We start from the raw sequence: 23,488 nt of genomic DNA, 5'->3' as shown, positions 1-23,488 counted from the left end.
GTTTAGCCGAAGCTCTGACAATATCATAAAGGGCATCAGCCAAAAAGGACAAGGCTGACTCCAGCCGCGGAGCCACATTCGAGAAGGGCTCCGCTCCATCTCCGAGCTGTTCCACTGCCTGTTGCAACCACGCCACGCAGGCTCTAGCAGCATAACAACTGCATGCAGACGCCCGAACAGTAAGACCTGCAATTTCAAAGGACCGTTTAAGTGCTGCTTCCAGCCTACGGTCTTGTATATCCTTCAGGGCAACTCCTCCTTCCACAGGGAGGGTAGTTCTCTTTGTCACCGCAGTGACTAGGGCATTTACTTTAGGCATTGCAAAGCGAGCCAAATGCTCCTCATGCAGAGGGTATAATTGCCCCATAGCCCTGGAAACTTTCAAAGGTCCCTCGGGGTCAGCCCACTGAGCGGAAATAAGCTCTTGGATGGCGTCTTGTAACGGAAAGGCTCGAGCAGGCTTTTTGGTACTAGCCATCCTAGGATTCACAGAGGAGGCCGAGCCACTGTCAGGCTCTTCAACAGAAAGGACCTGTAGGGCATCTGAAATAAGCGCTGGCAGCTCATCACGGTGGAAAATCCTCACCGCGGAGGGATCATCCAGATCCTGTGGTAATTCTGCACCTGACTCTGGCTCCTCAGACCACGAAGGCCTGCCAGAACTCTCCGAATCCTCACAGCCCGACCACGGGGGGGGGGAGGAAAAAGGAGGTGCACCACAATCTGAAGGGGAATTAGCCCTTCTACACTTTTTTTCATGCCAATTATCAGGGAAAATAGCCTCAGCGGGCAATCCCAGGCCACAATCCACCGGGGGGAGGGGAGGGGGGAGAGAGACAATAGAAGGGGCCTCAGACGACCCTTGAGGGAGAGCTCTTTTCAGCATGTATGCTTTATGCAACAACAACACAAGATCAGGGGAGAAAAACTCGCCCTGGGCACGCAGATCCCGTCCGGGGCTAGCCGCTCCCTGAATAGCCTCAATTCGAGCTCCCCCCCCCCCCCCCCCCGGGCTCAGGGCTCTCCATCTCTACGGAGGCTGCGCCATGCAGAGAATTCAAAATGGCGTCCGCTGCCAGCTCTGAGCGGGAAGAATCATCGCTCGCCATGCTCAGGCCGGCTCTTACACCTGTACAGCACAATTTACAGAGCCCCGCTGCTGATTTGCGCTTGCCACACCGGGAACAGCGCTTTACATTCTCTGCAGCCATCGCCGAAAACGGCAGGAAAATTCAAAATGGCGGTTTCGCGCCAACAACGCCCCGATCGCGGGCCCACCCCAGAGGAGTTAGAAAACACTCTTACCTCACCGGACCGAGTATCACAGCTACGGTCCCATAGAAGAATCAAAGGAAAACCTCTGTTCCATTTTTTGTTTTTAACGCTGTGAGGAAAGTAGAGGTAATAGGAACTCCGGAGGCTCAGATGAGTGGGAAAGGCAGGGAAAGGCGAACCAATGTGCCTGCATCCACTGAGTCCACATCCACGGGGGCATGGGTAAGGCAGGGAAAGGGCTAACCTATGTGCCTTCAAAGTGAAGCTGCTATAGCCTCTAACACCCCAGCTAACAACTGGCAAGCCAGGAGCCACCCCCAGGCAGATTTTTGAGGAGCTCGAAGAAGCTGCAGCCACCCTGCTTGGGAGATAGAGAATACTGAAGAGGCAGTGGAGCTAGCTGGCCATGAGGCACTGTGAAAAGTTGAGTGCTCTCTATCTCCCCTGCTGGTTGATGGACACAACCCATACGTAATGGCTTCATCTGCTTGATGACAAGGAAAATGTTTAATAATGAAGTGTAGGGGAAAATAAAAATACATATTATTGAAAAAGTAAGTCAGCTGTTCCTTTGGAGATGAGTTTGCATCTCTAGCATCAGTACAAGCCTCCAGTCAAAACAAACAGACATGGAAGCCAAATCTGAAGATACAAGCAGCAGAAACATTCTGTGTCTAAGTCAGATGAGTAGGTAAAATAAAAGCATGATAGGAGCTTGGCTGTATTTCCTTGTCCATGACAAATATAAATATTCTACAAGATATTCTGATCATGCCTGAACACCAGTTTCCTGACATCTCACATACAGGAACAAGAGAGCATCTTTGAGATAACTTATTCCTTCTATCACACAAAATGTTGCCCTACTCATTCCGCCAAATATTCAACGCTATTTAACCGGCCAGGAACAGCTTCCAGTCAGTTAAATAGCACTTAATCATCTCTGTGAATATTCAGCAGGAGATAGAAGGTTCTTTCTCACCAAATATTCATGGTCAGCATGATATAACCCGCTATCCATGAATATTAACTGCTTCACAAGCCAAGTTAAGCGGTCAGAAATGGGCCACCAAAATACTAGGCCTATCTTTGGCCTCTATAAATGTAACCAGCCAGCATTTAATATTAACTTAGCTGGTTAAATTAACAGCAGCCACAAAACACAGATATTCAATGCCAGTCATCAGAATGGCCCAGCATTGAATATCCGGGCTCATCGCTGACCAAGGGAGTTAACCAGGATACCTCCTGTGGTCTGAATATCAGCCCTATCATTTGGTAAATATAAAGACATTTTCAAAATCCTCCAACCAAAAATACTGATTGATAAGCAGATTAACTACAGATTGTGATTGCAGCTCAAGTAATCCCTCTCTATTCCCCATTCCACATATTTATTGAGATTTATTAACTGCTTTTATGAAAGAGATACAGCAAGGCAATGTACAGTAGGTACAATTTAAACTTACAATTTTGTTAACAGCAAAACAATAGTAAAATAAACAAGTATAAACAAACACGATGAAAAAGGAAAACTTGAAAACAGCAAACTGAAACCTAATAGGACCATCATGAAACAGGATCAAAATATACAAAAAAGATATAGTGGAATTAGAAAACATACAGAGAAGGGCAACGAAAGGTGAGGGGATGGGACGACTTCCCTATGAGGAAAGGCTAACGCAGCTCGGGCTCTTCAGCTTGGAGAAAAGACAATAGAGGTCTATAAGTGGAGTGGAAAGGGTAGATGTGAATCCTAGTTTACTCTTTCCAAAAATACTAGGACTAGGGGGCACACAATGAAGCTACAAAGTAGTAAATTTAAAACAAATCTGAGAAATATTTCCTCACTCAACGTGTAATTAAACTCTGAAATTCATTGCCAGAGAATGTAGTAAAAGCAGTTAGTTTAGTGGGTTTTAAAAAAGGTTTGGATGGCTTCCTAAAGGAGAAGTCCATAGACCATTATTAAAATAGACTTGGGGAAAAATCCACTGCTTATTTCTAAGTTAAGCAGCACAAAATGTATTGTACTTCTTTGGGATCTTGCCAGGTACATGTGACCTGGATGGCCACTGTTGGAAACAGCATGCTGGGCTTGATGGACCTTCGGTCTGTCCAAGTATGGCAATACTTATGTACACATTTAACAGCACTGAAATTCACAACAGATACAATAGTGATGGAATATCTAATAAGCACACAATTACAACATTCAAACATTGCTAGGCTACTAATGCTTTTCCACAAGAAAATTAAACTTACAGATCCACACCCAACATTAATCCATTTCTGGTTTTACTATCTGTTGTGCTCTCAGGTACTATTTCTACTGGAGTATAAACGCATCCTTGTGTCATACGGCTCCTACAGGTGTCTCCTACCACCCCCTGCTGGTGGGGTGAGCGAGCAGGTCCTGCAGGCACTGCCCTGTCAGTTGACAATGGTTAGATCCTCCTCTCAGGAACATGGAGTTCCTTTTACTGTGGCTATAAGTTCCTGAAGGAAATATTTTTGAAACTTATTAGAAAAGAAATCAGAATAAGTCCATTTCAAAATGGATGGAAGCTATTACCAAAGTTTCACCAGTAACAAAATGGTCTCGTTTTTATACCTTTCTGTAGCCAGATCAATCAGGAGTGGGAACCACAGTCCTCAAGGGCAACAACCCAGTCAAGTTTTCAAAATATCTGCAATTTATTTATTTTGATTTTTGCTCACATCTTTTTCAGTAGTAGCTCAAGGTGAGTTACATTCAGGTATGAGTAATTTACATATAATGGAATATAAGAACATAAAAACACAAGCATCCCTGTACCTACAGCTAGGATTTTATCAGACTTCATCTGCCATTTAGAAGCCCGGTCTCCTAGATCAAAGATCATTTTGCAGTTCTTCACAATAATTTATTTCAATGACTAAATTTTGTTATAGGAAATTACATGTCACTTGTTACTCTTCTCCAGATAATGTATGAATTTTACATAGTACAAATCTCCATACAGACCCTTAGGGCACTTCAGTATTGACAGTTCACCATTTGATCAACTATCATTACAATACAGTTTGTACCCCGGTATGATTGTTCCATTATCTACTGTACTACTTATCTCTCTGTAATGCCTATTATATATCTACAGCTTCATTTACGGATTCTTTTATAAAGCCGCGCTAGCGATTCCCACACGGCAAATGAGTTAGTCCATAGGAATTGAATGGGCTTCCTCATTTACAGCACAGAAGTCGCTAGTGCGGCTTTCCAACCCTCCGCTGTTTGGGTTTGGTTTTTTTTAAGACTTCTGGGAGTTGAGTAGCCGCTTAGTGGTTAGTTCAGCGGACTTTGATCCTGGGGAACTGGGTTTAATTCCCACTGCAGCTCCTGTGACTGTGGGCAAGTCACTTAACCCTCCATTGCCCCAGGTACAAAATAGTACCTGTATATATGTAAACCGCTTTGAATGTAGTTGCAACGTACCACACAAAGGCAGTATATCAAGTGCCATTAACAAGATTCCATGCACAATCTCAAAGAGTAGCAACATTCCATGTAGAACCCCAAAGAATAGCAAGATTCTGGAATCTCAAGGAGTGGAAGAGTAGCCTAGTGGTTGCTACTATTTGAGATTCTACATGGAATGTTGCTAGTGGAGGAGTAGCCTAGTGGTTAGTGCAGCGGACTTGATCCTGGGGAACTGAGTTCGATTCCCACTGCAGCTCCTTGTGACTCTGGGGAAGTCACTTAACCCTCCATTGCCCCGGTACAAAATAAGTACCTGAATATATGTAAACCGCTTTGAATGTAGTTGCAAAATACCACAGAAAGGCAGTATATCAAGTCCCATTTCCCTTTCCCTATTGGAGATTCCTAGATGAAATGTGCTACTATTGAGATTCTGTTGTATCTATTTGAGATTCTACATGGAATGTTGCTATTCCACTAGCAACATTCCATGTAGAAGCCTGCCCTGCTTCTGTGAGTCTGACCGTCCTGCACGATGCGTTCAGCAGAGCGGGCACAAGAGCGTAGGTAGGCGGATAGTAGGGGTCAACCAAGGCTGGGGTTTGGTACGTTTTTACAGGACGAGACACGGGGAAGAATGAAAGTGTCCAGAGCGATTGACAGAATAGTATTATAGGAAGAGACAGCCTCATTGACAGACTTGGTTGATATAGCAATAGAGAAAAGATTTGAGATACTGGAGGACAGGGTAGAAGGTTAATAGCCTATAGATTCCTAAATGTGTTGGTCAGGACGGCGGAGGAGGAAGGGTGTTTAAGTGTGAAAGTTAAAAGATGATGGTCAGATAGGGGAAGAGTTAAGGCAAGGAAATTGGAGGGTGAGCGTTGGAGAAGAGTACAAGATCAAGACAGTGGCCATTCTAGCGAGTAGGGGCGGTGGAGCACAGTTGAAGATTGAAGGAGGATGTTAAGGCAAGAAATTGAGAAGCATGAGAGTTAGAGAGGTCATTAACATGAAAGTTAAAATCACCAAGAATGAGGGAAGGAGATGAAGGTTCAAGAAAGAAGGAGAGCCAGGCATCAAAGTCAGTGAGAAGCAGAGGGAGATTTAGCGGGGGGGGGGGGGGGGGGGGGGGGGGTCGATTAGATGACTGCTACCCAGAGAGGTAGAGGAGCGCAATTCACCGGATCGAGTGGATTCGAAGGAAGAAACGCAGTGAGAATGAGGTGGACGGAATGGTGTTGAAATTTAAAGGAGGGTGAGAATAGTAGTCCAACACCGCCTCCGCAGCCAACTGAGCGAGGAATATGGGAGAAGAGATAACCTCCATGACATAGGGCCGCAACTGAAGCAGAGTCTTCAGGGTAAATCCAGGTTCAGTTAGGGCCAGCAGATGACGGGTACAAGAGATAAAGAGGTCACGGATGTAGGAGAGTTTGTTGCAGACAGAGCGGGCGTTCCATAGAGCACAAGAGAAGGGCAAAGAAGAAGGGGGTGGAAAGGAACAGAAATAAGATTGGAGGTATCACGGTAAGGCCTACACGAATAGGATGAGGGCTGATGTGGGGGACCAGGATTGGGATAATGTCACCAGAGGAGAGAAGGAGTAGGAGAGTACGGAGGAGAGTAGGAAGGTTATGATGACAGCGACAAAGGCGAGATGTATTCAGGTAAAAGGCAAGGGGTGAATGGAAGGAGGAAGTGTGAAGGTTGAGAGCTGTGAAGAAGGGGGTGGAAAAAAGAGATGGTGAAGAGAGGGATAAAGAGATGATGAATACAGAGGGAAGACAATGTGTTCCTGCGGTGGGAAGTGGTTTCATAAGGAGAATAGATTGGGAAGGGATAGTGCCAAGAAGAGCAGGTGTACAGGAGCCATAAGAATAACAGATTTTGGTACAGAAATGCTCAGAATAAGCTGAAGGGGTGGCGGTTCGATAGGCTCACAGCAATTAGGAGGGGGATAGTATAGGCATTAGAGGTAATCGCCAATAATACAAGATAATACAATCAGGGTAATGCATATGCAGTACCATAGCCAGTCATAGTTAGAAAGACAGCTAGACAGTTAGCTACCAGTCACAAACAGAGTTGAGGCAGCTAAGGCTGAAGGCTGGAACAAAGGAGCAGAGGTTGCAGGATTGGAGTTAAAGCTGCAGGCTGGGGCAGACGATGCAGGCTGGGGCAGAGGGTGCAGGCAGGAACAGACGATGCAGGCCGGGGCAGAGGATACAGGCTGGATGTAGACTGGAGCAGATGATGCAGGCTGGGGCAGAGGACGCAGGCAGGAACAGAAGAGCAGAGGCTGGAACAGCTGATGCAGGCTAGGGCAGATGACGCAGGTCGGAGACGATGCAGGCTGGGACAGTGGGCTAGTGGTTAATGTTTCTTTATAGTAAATTTTTAGTTAATAAAATATGTTACTATTTTATTTGTTACATTTGTATCCCACATTTTCCCACCTATTTGCAGGCTCAATGTGGCTTACATAGTACCGTAAAGGCAGTCGCCAATTCCAGTATGAACAAATACAGTAATGTTGTGGTAGAATAAGGTCGTGTGTACAGACACATAAGGGGAATCATAGAGAGGAACAGTTATTATATGTCCATTACGAGTTTTGGTTTCTTTGTGTTGCAGGGTACAGGCATTTAAGTTGGGTCGAAACTTTTTGAACAGGTTAGTTTTTAATGATTTCCGGACGTTTAGGTGATCATAAGTTGTTTTCACGGCTTTTGGTAATGTGTTCCATAGTTGTGTGCTTATGTAGGAAAAGCTGATGCATAGACGATTTTTGAGTCCTTTGCAGCTTGGGTAGTGGAGATTTAGGTATGTTCGTGTTGATCCTGTTGTGTTTCTGGTTGGTAGGTCTATGAGGTCTGTCATGTACCCCGGAGCTTCGCCGTAGATAATTTTATGAACCAGGGTGCAGATTTGAAAGCAATATGTTCTTTGATTGGGAGCCAGTGCAGTTTTCTCGGAGGGGTTTGGCGTTTCGAATCGCGGTTTTTCCAAATATACACCTGGCTGCAGTGTGTTTGAGCGGTCTGAAGTTTCTTTATAATTTGTTCTTTGCATCCCGCATAAATTCCATTGCAGTAGTCTACATGGCTTAGTACCATTGATTGTATCAAGTTGCGAATGTTTCCCTTGGGAAGAATGGTTTCACGCGTTTGAGGTTTCAACATTGAGTGGAACATTTTCTTGTTGTAGATTTCACTTGGTTCTCTAGTGTGAGGTTACGATTGATTGAAACACCGAGAATTTTCAGGCTGAATTGTTTATGTTTGTAGGTTTGTTCGTATTGTATTGGGATGAGAGGATGAGAGTGTGTTTTTTCTGTGTTTTTAGTTGAAATGCGTTTGCCCATGAGTCCATGATATTCAAGCTGAGCTTGATTTCGTTGGTGATTTCTGTCAGATCATGTTTGTAAGGAATGTATATTGTAACATCGTCTGCATAGATGAAGGGTAAGGCCTTAGTTGGATAGGGACTTTGGCTAGTGGGGTCCTCATTAGGTGAAAAGGATCAGTGATAGTTGTGATCCTTGAGGTACTCCGCATTCTGCTTTCCACGGTGGTGATATGTTTGAGCTGATTTCACTTGATATGTTCTAGTGGTTAGGAAACCCTTGATCCAATAATTATGTGTCCGCCAAATCCCGAAGTAATCTAGGAGTCTTAGTCTGTCGAACACACTGGACATGTCAAATTGGAGGAGAAGTATGCTTTTGCCGTTGCTATTTCCTGCTTGAATTTGGTTAGGGGGTAATTAGTACTCTTTCAGTGCTATGGAGGGGGCAAATCCTGATGTGATTCATGTTTACATAATCAGTAAGTTGTTTGGTTACCATGCTTTCCATCAGTTTGAGCACCAGTGGGATTGATGCTTACTGGGCGGTAGTAGTGATTTGTTATTTCTTGGGATCTTTTGGTACTGGGTGGTGAGTAGGAATATTGCCATTTTTCCTTAGGGAAGAGACCTTGTTGAAGCATGTAGTTTAAGTGGGATGTAAGGTCTGCTATGAAGCGGTGGGGGGGGGGGGGGGGGGAGGATTTTTATTAGGTAGCTGGGGCAGGTATCCAATTTACAGTGAGAGTTGGAGAACCTATTAATCGCCTGGGTGACTGTTTCCATGGTGAGGAGAGCGAAGTTTGACCAGGTTCGGTCTGCTGGGTATTCACCAGGGGTTGGGTCCAAGCCAGTGATCAAATTTTCTATATCGGTGTTGTCCTGAGGTAGCATGTTACGTAGGTTTGCAATTTTTTCATTGAAGTGTTTAGCAAGGTTGTCTGCAGATGGGATGTCGGTATTGGTTGTGGTGACCAAGGAGATGTCTAGTAGTTTGTTCACAAGTTGGTATAATTTCTTTGTGTCTTTGTAATCTGGCCCTATTTTAGTTTTATAGTATGACCATTTGGTCTGTCTTATTGCGTATTTGTATTTTCTTTGAATTTGTTTCCATGTGTTGAGTGTGTGTTTGTCTTATTTTTTTCCAAGCTTGTTCGAGTTTCCTGGATTGTGTTTTTATTTTTTTCAGTTCTTCATTGAACCACAGTATCGCGTTATGCCTACATGAGGTTCTTGTTCGTAAGGGTGCTATTTCGTCCAGTATGCTTCTGCATCTTTTATCCCATTCCGAGAGGTAGTATATAGAGTCCATTTGTGTTGTCCATTCATTTTTGTATATCTGTTGCCAGAATATTTCTGAGTCTATTTGGCCTCTTGTGCTGTAGCTTGTGTGTTCTTATGTACGGTGTGAACCCTTTTCCCGCCATTTTAGGGATAGGTTTAGTTTGTAGTGGTCGGTCCATGGTGTTTCTGTCCATTTAATTTCTGTTATTAGGTTCTGGTCTGTGGATACATTGTGTGAGATGAGGTCGAGTGTGTGCCCTTTGACATGGGCTGTTTGCATGTGTGGCCATTTAAGATCCCATGAGTGGAGGAGTTCCTTACATTCTCATGCATTGGTAGAGTTTGGGTCTTCCAGGTGGAGGTTGATGTCTCCTAATACTAGTATATTGGAGTTGGTTACACAAGTGTTTGAAATGAAGTCCATGAAGTTGGTCTGGCCTTCATTCCAGTTACCTGGAGGTCTGTAAAACAAGACAATTCACATGACCACATAGGGTTTTGTTGTGGATTCTGATTGAGGCAATTTCAAGTTGAGGTGTTAAGGACTCGGCATTGGTTTCGGTGGTAAAGTGGGACCATCATGGATCCCAGTTTCAGTGAGGAAGAGTAGGTCAAGGTTTTCTGACATGATCCAGTCTGTTAGTATTGCTGTTTTATTTACAGTGGATCTGGCATTGACGTAGCCCACTTGGATTGTTCTGTATTTGGTGTTAAGTGGACTTTTGTTAGTCATTGTTTCTTTGTTGAGGTGAGTTTGTTTGAGCCCTTCTTTCCCTTCCGTTACTTGTATCTTTATGAGAAATGTATATTTAATAAAAGAAAAATAAAAGGTTGTATGAAAACTGGGGAATGGGTGTCCTTGACATTAGGCTTTACAACTTGGCCTGCAATTGCAGCGTCTTAGAGATTGGGTCTTAGATACAGACGATACATCTCTCTGGAGCGGGTGTTATTTGCCCCATACCATATTCAATATCTGCTCCATGGATGCTTAAGGTCACTTTCACACCATCTCAGGGACAATGTACTACTTCGACACTTGCACAAGGGCTGGCCGAGGTCTGATGAATTATTGGCATGAGAACTACCAAAAGTAGTAATTGTCATCTAACAAAGATTTTCCTCCAGGCGCGGGTTATTTAGGAAATAGGCTGAGAAGCAGATTACTTTGCTTGCACAAATCTTAAAGGAGGACACTATTTGGGGCACTTAGGTAGGACCTTAATTTTGCTGCCACTGGGGGGGGGGGGGGGGGGTCTTATTTGGGGCATGCATAAGTGGGGAAGAAATGTCTACTTCAACACTGGACGCATTACATGCCAACTTACTAGAGAAATACATTTCACTCTGTTATTGGAAGTAAGGGATGCCCGATAGTCCATAAAACGGGGAGGGGGGAGATTATATCCATTTGGGACATATCTCCATAACCTACCTCCCAAAGTGCAGAGTCTAGTACTTGATATTGGCTTTTACCCACCCTGAGTAGTTATCAGACCACCTATTTGAAAATAATACAGGAAATTTAGGTGAGGTGCGTGGGAGTGGGGAGAGGTATGTTAGTGCAGTGGGAGGCCATAACACAGGTCTTTCACAGGGTATATATTGAATCAGAATCTTATGGGGGGGGGGGGGGAACTATAATATGCATTATTTCTGGAGGAGGGGTTATAATGAACTGGTTTGTTTGTTACAAGCTGTTATATAGTTTAGCTTGTAGATAATTTGTTCTTTCAATAAAAAGAGATTGAAATATAAAAGCAGGGCACACCAATGCCACTAAAGTTAAAGTGACATCAGCACTTCCACTACAGACTGAAAAGGCCAATTAGTGTTAAATTTTACCTTGCGTGTCTTCAAACAACCGAGATATTCCTACTTACAGCACAGTATCTAGGGATGAAGAGAAAACCTATTAGGAGTCCATCAATAACATAGTGTCTGCTGTAGTTTCCAATTAGCAGCAGAGCTTTTGAAGCATTGAATGCTCTCATTTTAAAATAATTTGTTTCTATCTTTGTGGTTACCATAGCAAAGTCTAGCTGTCATTTTTGCTTCCTAATACAAGAAACATATGCATGTCCATGTATATATTCCCATATACATTGTTAAAATGAGTTGCAGATTCCTATTACCTTGTACATCAATTTTCCAGACATTCCTTTTACCACCATCTTTTCTAATTCTGCTAGTTCCTCATACATCAAAATACTTTCATATTTAGCACAATATGGTAATGAAAAGCTGCCATAGTATTTATAACTATGAAAAGGCTTTTCAGTAGAAAAGAACCAAATCTGTACCTCTGGAATTCAAAGGTTTTTGCTATACATCAGCTTGGTTTTCAGGATATCCACAATAAATATACATGAAAATGGTTTGCATGCACTGCCTCCCTTCTCTGTAATCTCGTGCATATTCAATTTGGATATCCTACAAACCAGCTTGGCTAGATGTGTCCTGGGGACTGGATTAAGAAGCACTGATCTTAAACATTAAAGCTTACTGACCTCAGATTCTTGCTGTCTCCATTTCCTCTCCAAACTGATGTACATGAAGTTGAAGCAATCTCAAGTCCTCACTAACCCATGTGGCATATTTATGGGACTGAAACATACACTGACTTACCAGGTAAAGATGCACCCATCTGAATTGCACACCCCTTTCACAAAAGGCAGTGCTTCTCTACCTTCTCCTGGAGGCACACCCAGCCAGTCAGGTTTTCAGGATCACCACAGACATATCAATTTCAAAGACAAAAACGTCAACATCATGGAAATCCGAATGTGGAGTACCACAAGGATCACCGCTCTCACCAACCCTATTTAACTTAATGATGACACCTTTAGCCAAATCGCTATCCAACCAAGGACTCAACCTGTACATCTATGCAGACGATGTCACGATATACATCCCGTTCAAACACAATCTAACCAAAATCACAAATGAAATCAAACACAGCCTCCAAATAATGGAGTGGAGGAGTGGCCTAGTGGTTAGGGTGGTAGACTTTGGTCCTGGGGAACTGAGGAACTGAGTTTGATTCCCACCTCAGGCACAGGCAGCTCCTTGTGACTCTGGGCAAGTCACTTAACCCTCCATTGCCCCATGTAAGCCGCATTGAGCCTGCCATGAGTGGGAAAGTGCGGGGTACAAATGTAACAAAAAATTTTTTAAAAAATTCATGGACGGATGCATTCCAACTAAAACTAAACGCAGAAAAGACACAATGTCTCATCCTATCTTCACAATAACTCAAATAAACACAATACCATAAACACTCCAGAATACACTTTTCTGGTCTCTGACAGTCTGAAAATTCTAGGAGTCACAATTGACCGAAATCTCACACTAGAAGACCATGTGAAAAATACAGCAAAGAAAATGTTCCACGCAATGTGGAAACTTAAAAGGATCAAACCTTACTTCCCAAGGGAAATATTCCGCAGCCTGATACAATCAATGGTGCTAAGTCACCTAGACTATTGTAATGCCATCTATGCCGGATGCAAAGAACAAATCATTAAGAAGCTTCAAACCGCTCAAAACACAGCAGGCAGACTCATATTTGGGAAAGCGAAATACGAAAGCGCCAAACCCCTAAGAGAAAAACTACATTGGCTTCCATTAAAAGAACGAATTGCGTTCAAAATCTGCACCCTGGTCCACAAAATTACACACGGGGAAGCCCCGACTTACATGTCAGACCTTATAGACCTACCTACTAGGAACGCAAAAAGATCAGCATGCACATTTCTCAACCTGCACTACCCCAACTGTAAAGGACTAAAATACAAGTCCACATACGCAACCAGCTTCTCCTAAATTTGTACGCAAATATGGAATGCACTACCGAAGGCCATAAAAACAACGCAAGATCTAGCTACCTTCCGAAGGCTACTGAAAACTGACTTGTTCAAGAAGGCATACCATAAACAACCATAATTACTAAACAATAAGACTGATCACGAACTAGACAGAACTGATCTCTCATCACATGACTGAATAACCTCATTACTATTAATGAACAAACACTACCACTTCTACCCTAATGTCGAAAATGATTTCTTTATAAATGACGACCCAACATATGTTATAATCCAATCTATTACTCAGGAACTTATATGCAATACCATAACGTATTTTTCTCTACCATGTATGTACGCACCTTAATGCAGTACCACTTTAACCCTATGTCGAATAAGATCTCTCTATAATTGATGACATAACATAAGTTACAGTCCAATCCATCACTCAGGAACCTATATGCAATACCATAATGTATTCTTACCATGTATATACGCACTTGCATGCAATATCATTTGTAATTATATTAACCGGAAATGGCAATCGCCACTACGGCAAATTTAAGCCACATTGAGCCTGCAAAGTGGTGGGAAAATGTGGGATACAAATGCTACAAATAAATTGGTCTCCAATATGTACAACTGTCTCATGTGTATCATGGCAATCCTCAAAACTTGACAGTCTAAGTGTGCCTCCAAGAGAGGGTTAAGAAGCACTCTACCAGGACCTATCTCCCTGAAAGTTAGTATCATATAGAATACATCCTCCTACAACCCATCTACAGAAATAACAGGTCTCACTGGTAATCTGAGGATGGTTATAGGTGGCATCTAAAAGCAAACGAAGAGTAATCTGGATTATCTTTAACAGATTTTAAAAACTTTAAGCCATTTGAATTGAATATGAAAATTATCAAATAACCATCAGACCAAGACACAATCCATTTATGATCAGATCAAAACATTTTTTCCAAGATTTTATTCCTTCACCTACAATTAGAGTAACACTGCTAAGTCTCCCTTGTTTGGCAATCAGATAAAGGTTGTTTATTTATTTTTCTTGCTAAATGTCATTTGAAATTTTGGGGTCAGAATATTCACAAAATAATTTGATGTTGAGATACAAAGTGTTAGAAATGGATGCTTCTTGCTTCTTAAATCCATAGAGAATTTCACAGCTTCACATCACAACAAGGGTTTTTTTTGTTTGTTTTTTTAATCCTGGTCAGTTAACGCATTTGACTGCCTAAAGCAGTTTACAACAAATTAAAATGCAGCAATATGTGAACACGATAAAAAACAACACAGAATTCATTATGATTGTCCCATTACAACAAAGCCTTAAATCAAAATTCTCTCATCCAGTCACTATGCCCCTAATAAGGTCCAACTATCCCACAGGAAAAAAAGTCATAGGGTCTCTTCCAAGGAAGATTTTAATTGTTAAGATAGTTTGACAGGCTTGTTCATAAGTTTTACTCCTTCTGCCTGAATATCAGTCTTACCAATATTACTACTACTACAAATCATTTCTATAGCACTACCAGTCGTAAGAAGCGCTTCACAATTGTCTCTAAATCTTAAGAGTTCTTTTCCTTATTTGTACATGTTGTTAAATATGTACAATGGAAATTCAATACATATAAAACAGATATTTTGTAGAAGTTGGGAATCTAAGAACCAATTTGAGCGTTTAACCCAAGTCACAGATTAGTTTAAGTGGTGCTCCAAACTATGCTATTTGCCAAAACAAGGAATATTGAAAATGATTTTTTTTTAAGAGCTGTCCAGCACATGATAAAATGATCTCTTCCTGTCTTCTTCTGCTCTGTCAAAGTAACTTCCATTGACTATAAAGACCATACAGTTTTCTCCATAGCAGCATCCAAAACAAATCACTACCATGACCAAGTTGTGTCTGCCTTGCCACTAGAAAGCATTAAAACCCAGTACTCCCATTATATGTTCAAAAATCAAAACAAGCGCCTCAATTTGGATCACTCTTCTACACTTTGTATATATCCAAAAGTTAATTATCTGTGAGGAAATGTACTGCTTATTGTATTGTAGAACAGCCTCAACAGATCCCAAGCACTAGTGCCTAGAAACTGCACTATAGCTGGTGGAATGTGTTCCCCAAATGCTGCCACTATGAAACAGCCATTCTTTACTTGTCAGGGTCTATCCCACTCAGCTCTCAATGAGCTTGAGCTGCTTCTTCATGGACCAGAATGTTCAACTCATTATGAGGCTAAATCATGAACCCACCTCTGACACATTAGGGTATTTGTATAGTAATGAGATGCTAAACATGTACTTGCATATCATTACTGCTTAACCCACAGTGCCTTGGATATTGCCACAGTATTTTTAGTCAAGTGATGTTACGGCCAGTTAAGTTACATTAAGGGTCAATTAATGCAATTCAGGTCCCTAACACAGCTTGATGAATTCCCCCTAAACAGTTAAGATTAAATTTCTCCTTTATGATCATTTGCTCCTAAATACTTGTCAGATCTTGTACACTTTGCCCAGAGAAATAGAGTTCCGTTGGACAGACTTCCACTACTATTACAATATCCAAGTCCTAAGTGTGTAATTTATAGGACAATGTAATGGTTTTTTTTCATTGCAGTCTGCTAAATGGTAGAACGCTTGTCCCTCGAATTTTAGATTACAAATTTGAGGAAAGCTCTCAAAACGTACCTTATCCAACTTTTTAATAATTTGTTATATCTAGAATTTGTAGCTCTAGAAATACCCAGTTCATTTTCTTATTGTAAACCACATTGGACTTTGCGGGGTATAAGTGCCTCATGTAATGTAATGCGTTTAGTCACTGGATTTCTGCCACACAAAAAACATTACAACATATTCCACTGTTGGTCTTCCGGTTCTATTCCAGGAAGTTACAACAGTAATTTAAAAAAAAAAAAATTACAATCAATTTTGCCTAAGCTATATAAGCCCATTTGCTGATAAAAATAAACATCTGCAATCCCTAGCAGTTGAGGATGGCTGTCTTCCACAATGTTTGATCTTTCTATCCAAACATCAATCGCAATTAGGCCTGCTGCAACCTGGGGCAAGTGTTTTAAGAGGTGGGCAAGTCTTGAGTTGTTGATTCAATCTGAACTACAGCACACCATTTCCGTCACTCCCACTTTTCCACCTTTTATTGCCCTTGGTGGAATGAGATCATCCTGAGCAATGCTACACCTCACGATGGCCTTGAATGCATGTCCTTGCAAGGCACTCTTCGTTCCTCTTGAGTACGTGCCTTGGCTAAAGTAGGAGAATGCTTACATCTGAAGTCTGGTCAGCCAACAAAAGTTACTATCAGATAATCAATGACCTGGTGCTCAGTTTCAGCTTACATTTGGTGTGTGTCTGGACTGCATTCAAAATCAGATGACCAAGCATCAGACAGTTCTCCAGCATCTTTAGAAGTCTCCTCTGTATTGTCCATAGCCAAGATTAGGAACATGACATATAAAATCACAGGTTAGATTTGGATCTGAAGATGTGAATCAGCATTCTTTGAACAGTTATCTGAAGAGAGCTTGGGACAAGCACATAGGATCTCTAAGGGAGTGATATGGAGAGTAGATGGCACAGATGTGCAGTCTGGATAAGCCATAAGGTCTTTGGCTACATTTTTTTCCTATGTTTCTATGACTAAGTACTGACAAGTAGCTCAGTACCAGAACCAATTCCTGGGAGCAGCACCAAGTCAGTAGACTCAACCATGAGTATACAGCTCTTGAGCAATGCACTTTGGAGTCGGGCCCTCTTTGTTTTACCACCCACACCATCTGCTGGAGGCAAAGAAATACTGGCTAATTCCAATGTTGCACTATGGTTCATACAACTGATGTCACTGAAATCTCAGTGTTCTCTACATCCATCTGCTGGTCAGGATAGGACAACCCACTTCTCTGGACTGGTCTAGCAGGCTAAGGAAGTTTTTGTTTAGTATACATTCTGCAGTTTAAATACAGAGGTACATTATATAGTACCGCACATTTTTTTCTACAGTTTGAGTTTATGCTGTCACACAGTTAGAAATGTAAAAATAAAGAGAGGGACTCAATTACATACACATTTGCTGGATTGATTTGCATTCTTTTTTTTTGTGCATCATAAAGTTGACAATATATTGTTGGTGGAAGGGACCAGTGATTTTGCCAGCTTTGGAACACACGTGCACTAGCCATTTTAAGATATTGACAATAGCTCCTAGTGTGAGCATGCATACATACAACATTTTTTGTTGGGAGGTTTGTTTATACTGGATTTATTCACCTGCCTTGGACTCTGTATGATTTCATAAAATCAAAGGCAGTCATGTAGAAAAATTTGTTGTTCCTGACATCTCCTGCAGTTAACAGCGGGACATCATTTCAGTTGTGCTAGCCCTAAACCCACAGATTCTAGAAGTAGCTCTTCAGAAAGGAGATCAATTAAAGAATCCTTTCTGCAGTCACACTGAGCACATTCAGATACAGTGGAGGCTTGGGTAAATTACTGACAGTGTATGCATGCAAAAGCTGGTATTTTGAAGCACCAACAAAAGGAGGTAATGTATGCATACTATATGGTGTTAAAATAGGGCATCTATCCCAACTATCATGTTACTATGAAATGACTCATACAGTCGGGTAGGAATAAGTCATGTGAATATATGGAGTAATGAAGACCTGCTCTGTGTGCTGTTCTAAAAGTGACAAAAACCACAGAATAGAACCTGAGAAGGAAGGGAGGTAAAGGGAAACATAGGGAGTAGAGGAAAAAGTACTAGAACAGATATGCACAACAGAGCACTTTAAAGGGAAACTGATCTAACAGTCGAGGAAACAAAAATCCTGATAATTCTTTAAGGAAGTGGTATTTACTTCCTGTCCCTGAGTCCTAGACAGGTCAGGCTAATACATGTGAGATTTGAAAACAATGGAGGTAGTAGCATGCATGCAGTTTATTTCATGTATATTCATTGGGGTAGCCTGAAAATCCAACAGGTTCTGGCTCACGAGCACAGTCTGCAAATGCCACCGTTTTAAAGAAGTAGTGAAGTGGTTTAAAAAAAAACACCTTAAGATCTTTCAGAGTTCATCTGTTCTGGATTATGACACTGCAGGGCATATTTCTTGCTAATGCACATCCCACAGACAAAAAGTATGTGTAACTGACTCCTTAATTGCCACATATGAAAGATATGACTAAAAATGGATCAACTATAGGCACGCTAACTTTTCACACCCTACCAAGGGTCCTGCAAATTGAGATTCCACTGTGACACTTCTCATTCTGCTTTCGCCCAAAGGACTGTATAGCATGTTAAAAGAAATTTTGACCAGTTTCATTACAAGCTTAACATAAATTTGATTTAGTAAGCAAAGATCACACTATTGCTTAAACGGAGAAATAATAGTTTTCATTCCATTATTTCCTCACACTATTCCAGAACTTGTGAGAATAGTTAAGTCCACAGACCAGCAGGTGGAGATAGAGAATACAGAATTTTGCTGCGATGTATAAGCCCTAAAGGCACCCTATTTAGATAAGTTAGTATGGAGAAAACAAAGACACAAACAACCTTAACTGACCATAAATGGAACCAGAACTATTAAAAAATAAGAAACTACTCCTGAAGGTTCCGAATAGCCATGAGCTTTACACGATGTATGGATCACCGTGCCTTCATCTTCAACCATGTTCCCTGCACCAGATAAAACTGCTAATGCACCCCCCCCCCCCCCCCAGCTAAAAGACTGCCATCCGTGGTGACTGTCCCAGTGAGTTATTGGAAACACCACCCTTGCTCAAATTTTTCACCGACAGCCACCACTGCATGCGGGGCCTGGCCACCTGTGTCCAAGGCAATGGAAGGGCATAATTTTGGGAGACTGGGAAGCAGCAGCTGAGAAGAGACTCCTGAAGAAGTCACATGCCCGTGCCCAGGGAACTCTCTCCATGGTGGCCATCATGTTGCCTAGAACTTGCACACGTCCCAATCCTGGGACTGCGCTGCCGAAGGAGAACCCAAACCTATTGCAGTATTTGCCTGCAACATTTTTATGCTTCACGTCAAAGAGCACAGCCAGATACTCTAGACTGGGAAGTATAAGCCTGCTCTTCTCAAAACTAATCACCCAGACTAATGACGGAAGAAGAAAGATGATGGTGGAAGTCGCAGTCTTACTATCACAGAAAGAAGATGAGTGGATGAACCAGTCATCCAGGTAAGGGTGCACTCTAATGTTCTGTCAATAAAAGCAAGCTGCCGTCACCAACATGACTTTGGAAAACGTTCTTGGAGCTGTCACTAAACCAAAAGGGAAGAGCCCTGAACTGGACGTGCCAGCTTAGGACTGCAAATATCAACAACTGCTGAGAGCACCAGAAGGGAATATGAAAATGTGTATCTGAGGTCCAGAGCAATCAGATATACCCCTGCTTGCACCAAGGCTATGACAGAGCACAAGGTCTCCATGCAGAAGTGGGATACCTTAAGGCAGCAATTTAGACCCTTGAGGTCCAACACTGGACAGAATGTAACTTTCAGAAAATTGGAATTTTCTGTAAATAGAGGTTCTTTTTGTATTCAATGTCTCGTGGAATCTGATTGGATCAGCAATTATCCTCTTATTTAGGTATCCCAACTGCTCCCAATCGAGTCCTCTACTTTTGCATCAGTTTCAAACAACCAGTAATGGAACAACAGATCCCCCGCTTGTTGATTCGTAAATGTCAGTTGTTGCATATTACACCATAAGCTATCGGAGCCAAATCTTGGGGTGGTCACGTGTCCCATATGTTTAAACGTGGACCATACCCACTGCCAGATTGCCTGCCATTTCAGCATGTGTAAAATACATCATTAAGGTACTTGTTCCTCCAACCAATGTAATATGTTTGCAGTAAATATTTATAAGTTGATAAATTTGAATGAAGAGAGATTATTTATTGACACTGCTCTTCATTTTCTGAGATAATTGCATAGCCAGAGCCCTGTATCACTGGGTGCCTTGATACAGCCTTCTTGGCGAAACGTGGCTTGTGTCGGGACCCGAGAACTAAACTCAGTTAAGTGCATCCAATTTGTTTAATAGACATTTGAAAACATTGGTCACAGTGATTGGGTTTAAAAATTGTGCTATGATTATAAAGACTTGAATATGTGATTTAGATTATTCAAATCTGTGAATCTCCATAGAAAATGTATGAGCAGATAAATATATATTTTTAAATATTTAAAGAGGTTCAGATCACGTGATGCAGTTGGGGCAGTAACAACACTTTTGTGCTGCTCCGTGAACCCTGTTCGCTCCTGTCGCTCTATGATCTGATTTTACCTCAAAACTCCTGACCCGGTCCCGTTGGAGTATTGCAGAAGATGCATGGAACAATATCTCGTTCCTAAGCCGCCCGGAAGCACAAGGAAAAGCTCCAAAAACGAAAAAGAAAAGCTCCCCGCGGCGAGTGGCGAATCCAAGATGGCGACCGCATCGCTGCGAAGCGAAGCTGAATTTACCGCCAGACAACTTGCACAGTTAGTAGCGGCGGTGGGCACCGCGTTAGAACCCCGATTTATTGCACTGGAGGGGCGGCTGGAAAAACTAGATGGCCGGCTGGTAGAGATTACAAGCAGAACCATGGAGGTTGAAAAGAGGGTCTCTGAGCTGGAAGAGGCCTGGCAACAGATTGAGCCTGAACTTCCCACTCTCAAAAAACAACTGACTGCCCAAGCGGAGAAGATAGATGAACTGGAGAACAGAGCTAGACGTTGCAACCTCAGACTGGTGGGCCTGCCTGAAACAATCCCTGATAAAAACCTGGGTACACTGCTTGAAGAATGGCTGGCTAAAGAATTTGCTATATCAGATAGCAGGGGCCCCTTATGTATTGAAAGGGCACACAGGCTGGGGAAGCCACAACAGAATGGATCAAGACCCAGAGTGGTAATCATCAAGGTCCACAATTATATTCATAAAGAAGAAATCCTACAGGGGTTCCGCCAGAAAAGAGACTCCCTAACCTATGCGGGCTCCCAGATCCGAATATTTCAAGATTATTCAGCCAGTGTGCAAGAGAGAAGACGGAAATTCCACCCAATTTGTACAACTTTGATTGGGAAGAAGATTAGATTTATGCTACTCTATCCTGCCACATTAAAAATCATGAAAGACGGGAAATGGATTTCCTTTACATCAGAACACTCAGCATCACAATATATTACCCGTGAGCTACAAGGACAAGAAACACCGCCCTGATCTGGTTTTGGACGTATTGTGGTGAGCAAAACGTGTGACTGACAGGACTATCCTGAAGGGATAAACAATTCTGTAAAGATTTTGTATACTGAGGTTATAAGTCATAAAGTTTAATTGTAATGAAGAGGGGCCTGGGGGGGAGCAGGGGAAAGGCACGCTGTGACTCCGCCTAGATGGGGAATTTCCTCTCGAGGCAATTTTGGGCACAAGGGAAGGGGGAAAGAGGAGTGGGTTTAGGAAGAGGGGGAGGGAGGGGGTGGGGGAGGATGGGAGGGGGGAGATAGGTGTGGGGATAGGTAGCGGAGTAGAGGGAAGGTTCATAAAGATGTCTGTTCTCGCGCAAGGAGTGTCAGGGGCGAACTCTATTCTCCCATATATAATACCATATACCCTCTGGGGGGGCTGGGCTCCCGGGGGGTCACTCTGATGATATTTGCAATAGTACCAATGAGACAGAGAAGAAATCAGTAGAACTGGAATAAAGATCTTATCATGGAATGTATCGGGCATTACATCACCTGTAAAGCGCTATAAAATCTTGACCCAGATAAAACGACAGGGTATAGATATTGCCTGCCTGCAGGAAACAAAATTGTCTGACATAGAACATGGGAAACTTTGCCAGCAATGGGTGGGCGAAAGCCACTTCTCTTCAGGTAACAGAAAAAGTGGGGTCGTAATACTTATCCATAAGGGACTACCTTGCATAACCAAATTAGTCTACAAAGACACTGAAGGACGCATTGTACTCTTGCAGATAAACTACCAAGGACAGAAGTTTTATGTCTGCGCAATATATGCCCCAAACTCTTATAGCCCTAGTTTTTTTCAGGCCCTCATAGCGTTAGGGCTGCAATACACTGATGCTCCCTGGGTATGGGCGGGAGATTTCAACCAAGTACAAGACCCGAGTTTGGATAGATCCTCACCCACAGCCATCCCAGGGGCTGGTAAAGGAAAAGGGATACCGGCACTCTGTAAACATCTCCAACTAATTGATCCGTGGCGTACCCTCCACCCTACCACAAAAGATTACACGCATCAATCTAAAGTCCACCACTCCTGGTCCAGAATTGATTACATATTAGTATCACAATCCTGGTTTTTTAAAGTCCAGAGGGCCGTAATCGGTCCCATGGAGATTTCGGACCACAATATGATCTGGGTGGAACTTGACGTAGGAAGGGGTAGTGGAGGAAGTGGCCAATGGAGATTTCCCACATATTTATACCACGATAAACAACTATTAATTCACTTGCAAGAGAAGTGGCAACTATACGAAGATACGAACTTGGCATCGTGTGACTCACCCACGACATATTGGGAAGCTTTCAAGGCGGTTATGAGGGGGGAAGTGATAGCGTACCAGTGTGCTAGGAAAAAGCGATTAGCAGCTGGGATAATGCGCTTAGAGACGACATACGTGAAAGCAAAGAGGAAATATCTAAAAGACCCTACAATAATCAATAGAGACTCAATGTCAGCAGCTTTAGTAGCATTAAACTCCCTTTTACATGAACAAGCCATGAAACATTTAGTGGCGAGGCGTTTAAATTTTCAACAATTTGGGAACAAATCTGGAAAATTGTTGGCAAAAGTGGCAAAGGCAACTACCGCACAACTGTTTATCCCAGTAATTGAGAACTCCAGGGGGGATAAGCTCACCCAACTACAAGATATAACAAACACATTCTATGAGCACTTTATGCAGATGTATACCCCCAAAGACAGAGCTCAGGGCCCCCTGATCAAAGATTATTTAGAGGACGCAAAAATGCCACAATTGTCAGAAGAGGCCCATCAAATATTGTCCGCACCACTACAGACACAGGAAGTATTTAAAGTAATAAAAGCCTTACAATTAGGCTCGGCACCAGGATTAGATGGCTTTTCCAATGAATATTATAAACTGCTGACACCGCAGCTGTGCGGAGCCCTAGTAGATTATTTAGATGCAGTAGTGGCGAGGGGATTTTTTCCACCCAGAGAGAACGAGGCATTGATTACATTAATCCCCAAGCCGGGCAAACCCAAAGACCAAG

General features: G+C 42.5%; 1 protein-coding gene across 2 annotated transcripts in view; it reads right to left on the bottom strand.

The window, feature by feature from the left end:
* The window catches only part of RAB6A (RAB6A, member RAS oncogene family), a 230,997-nt gene that overhangs the window by 192,494 nt on the left and 15,015 nt on the right, over positions 1-23,488 (bottom strand). Inside the window, exon 2 of one of the 2 annotated variants that reach the window (XM_030200022.1) lies at positions 11,213-11,260. The exons of the other annotated variant lie outside the window; for it this stretch is intronic. The gene's annotated coding sequence lies outside the window, so the exon portion shown is untranslated. The remainder of the gene's footprint in view (positions 1-11,212; positions 11,261-23,488) is intronic. 2 annotated transcript variants of the gene reach the window in all.

The sequence above is a fragment of the Microcaecilia unicolor genome, chromosome 4 (genome assembly GCF_901765095.1).
Source record: "Microcaecilia unicolor chromosome 4, aMicUni1.1, whole genome shotgun sequence".
NCBI classification, from domain to species: domain Eukaryota; kingdom Metazoa; phylum Chordata; class Amphibia; order Gymnophiona; family Siphonopidae; genus Microcaecilia; species Microcaecilia unicolor.
The sequence above is the reverse complement of the archived record's forward strand: the minus strand, read 5'-3'. Positions and strand labels throughout refer to the sequence as shown.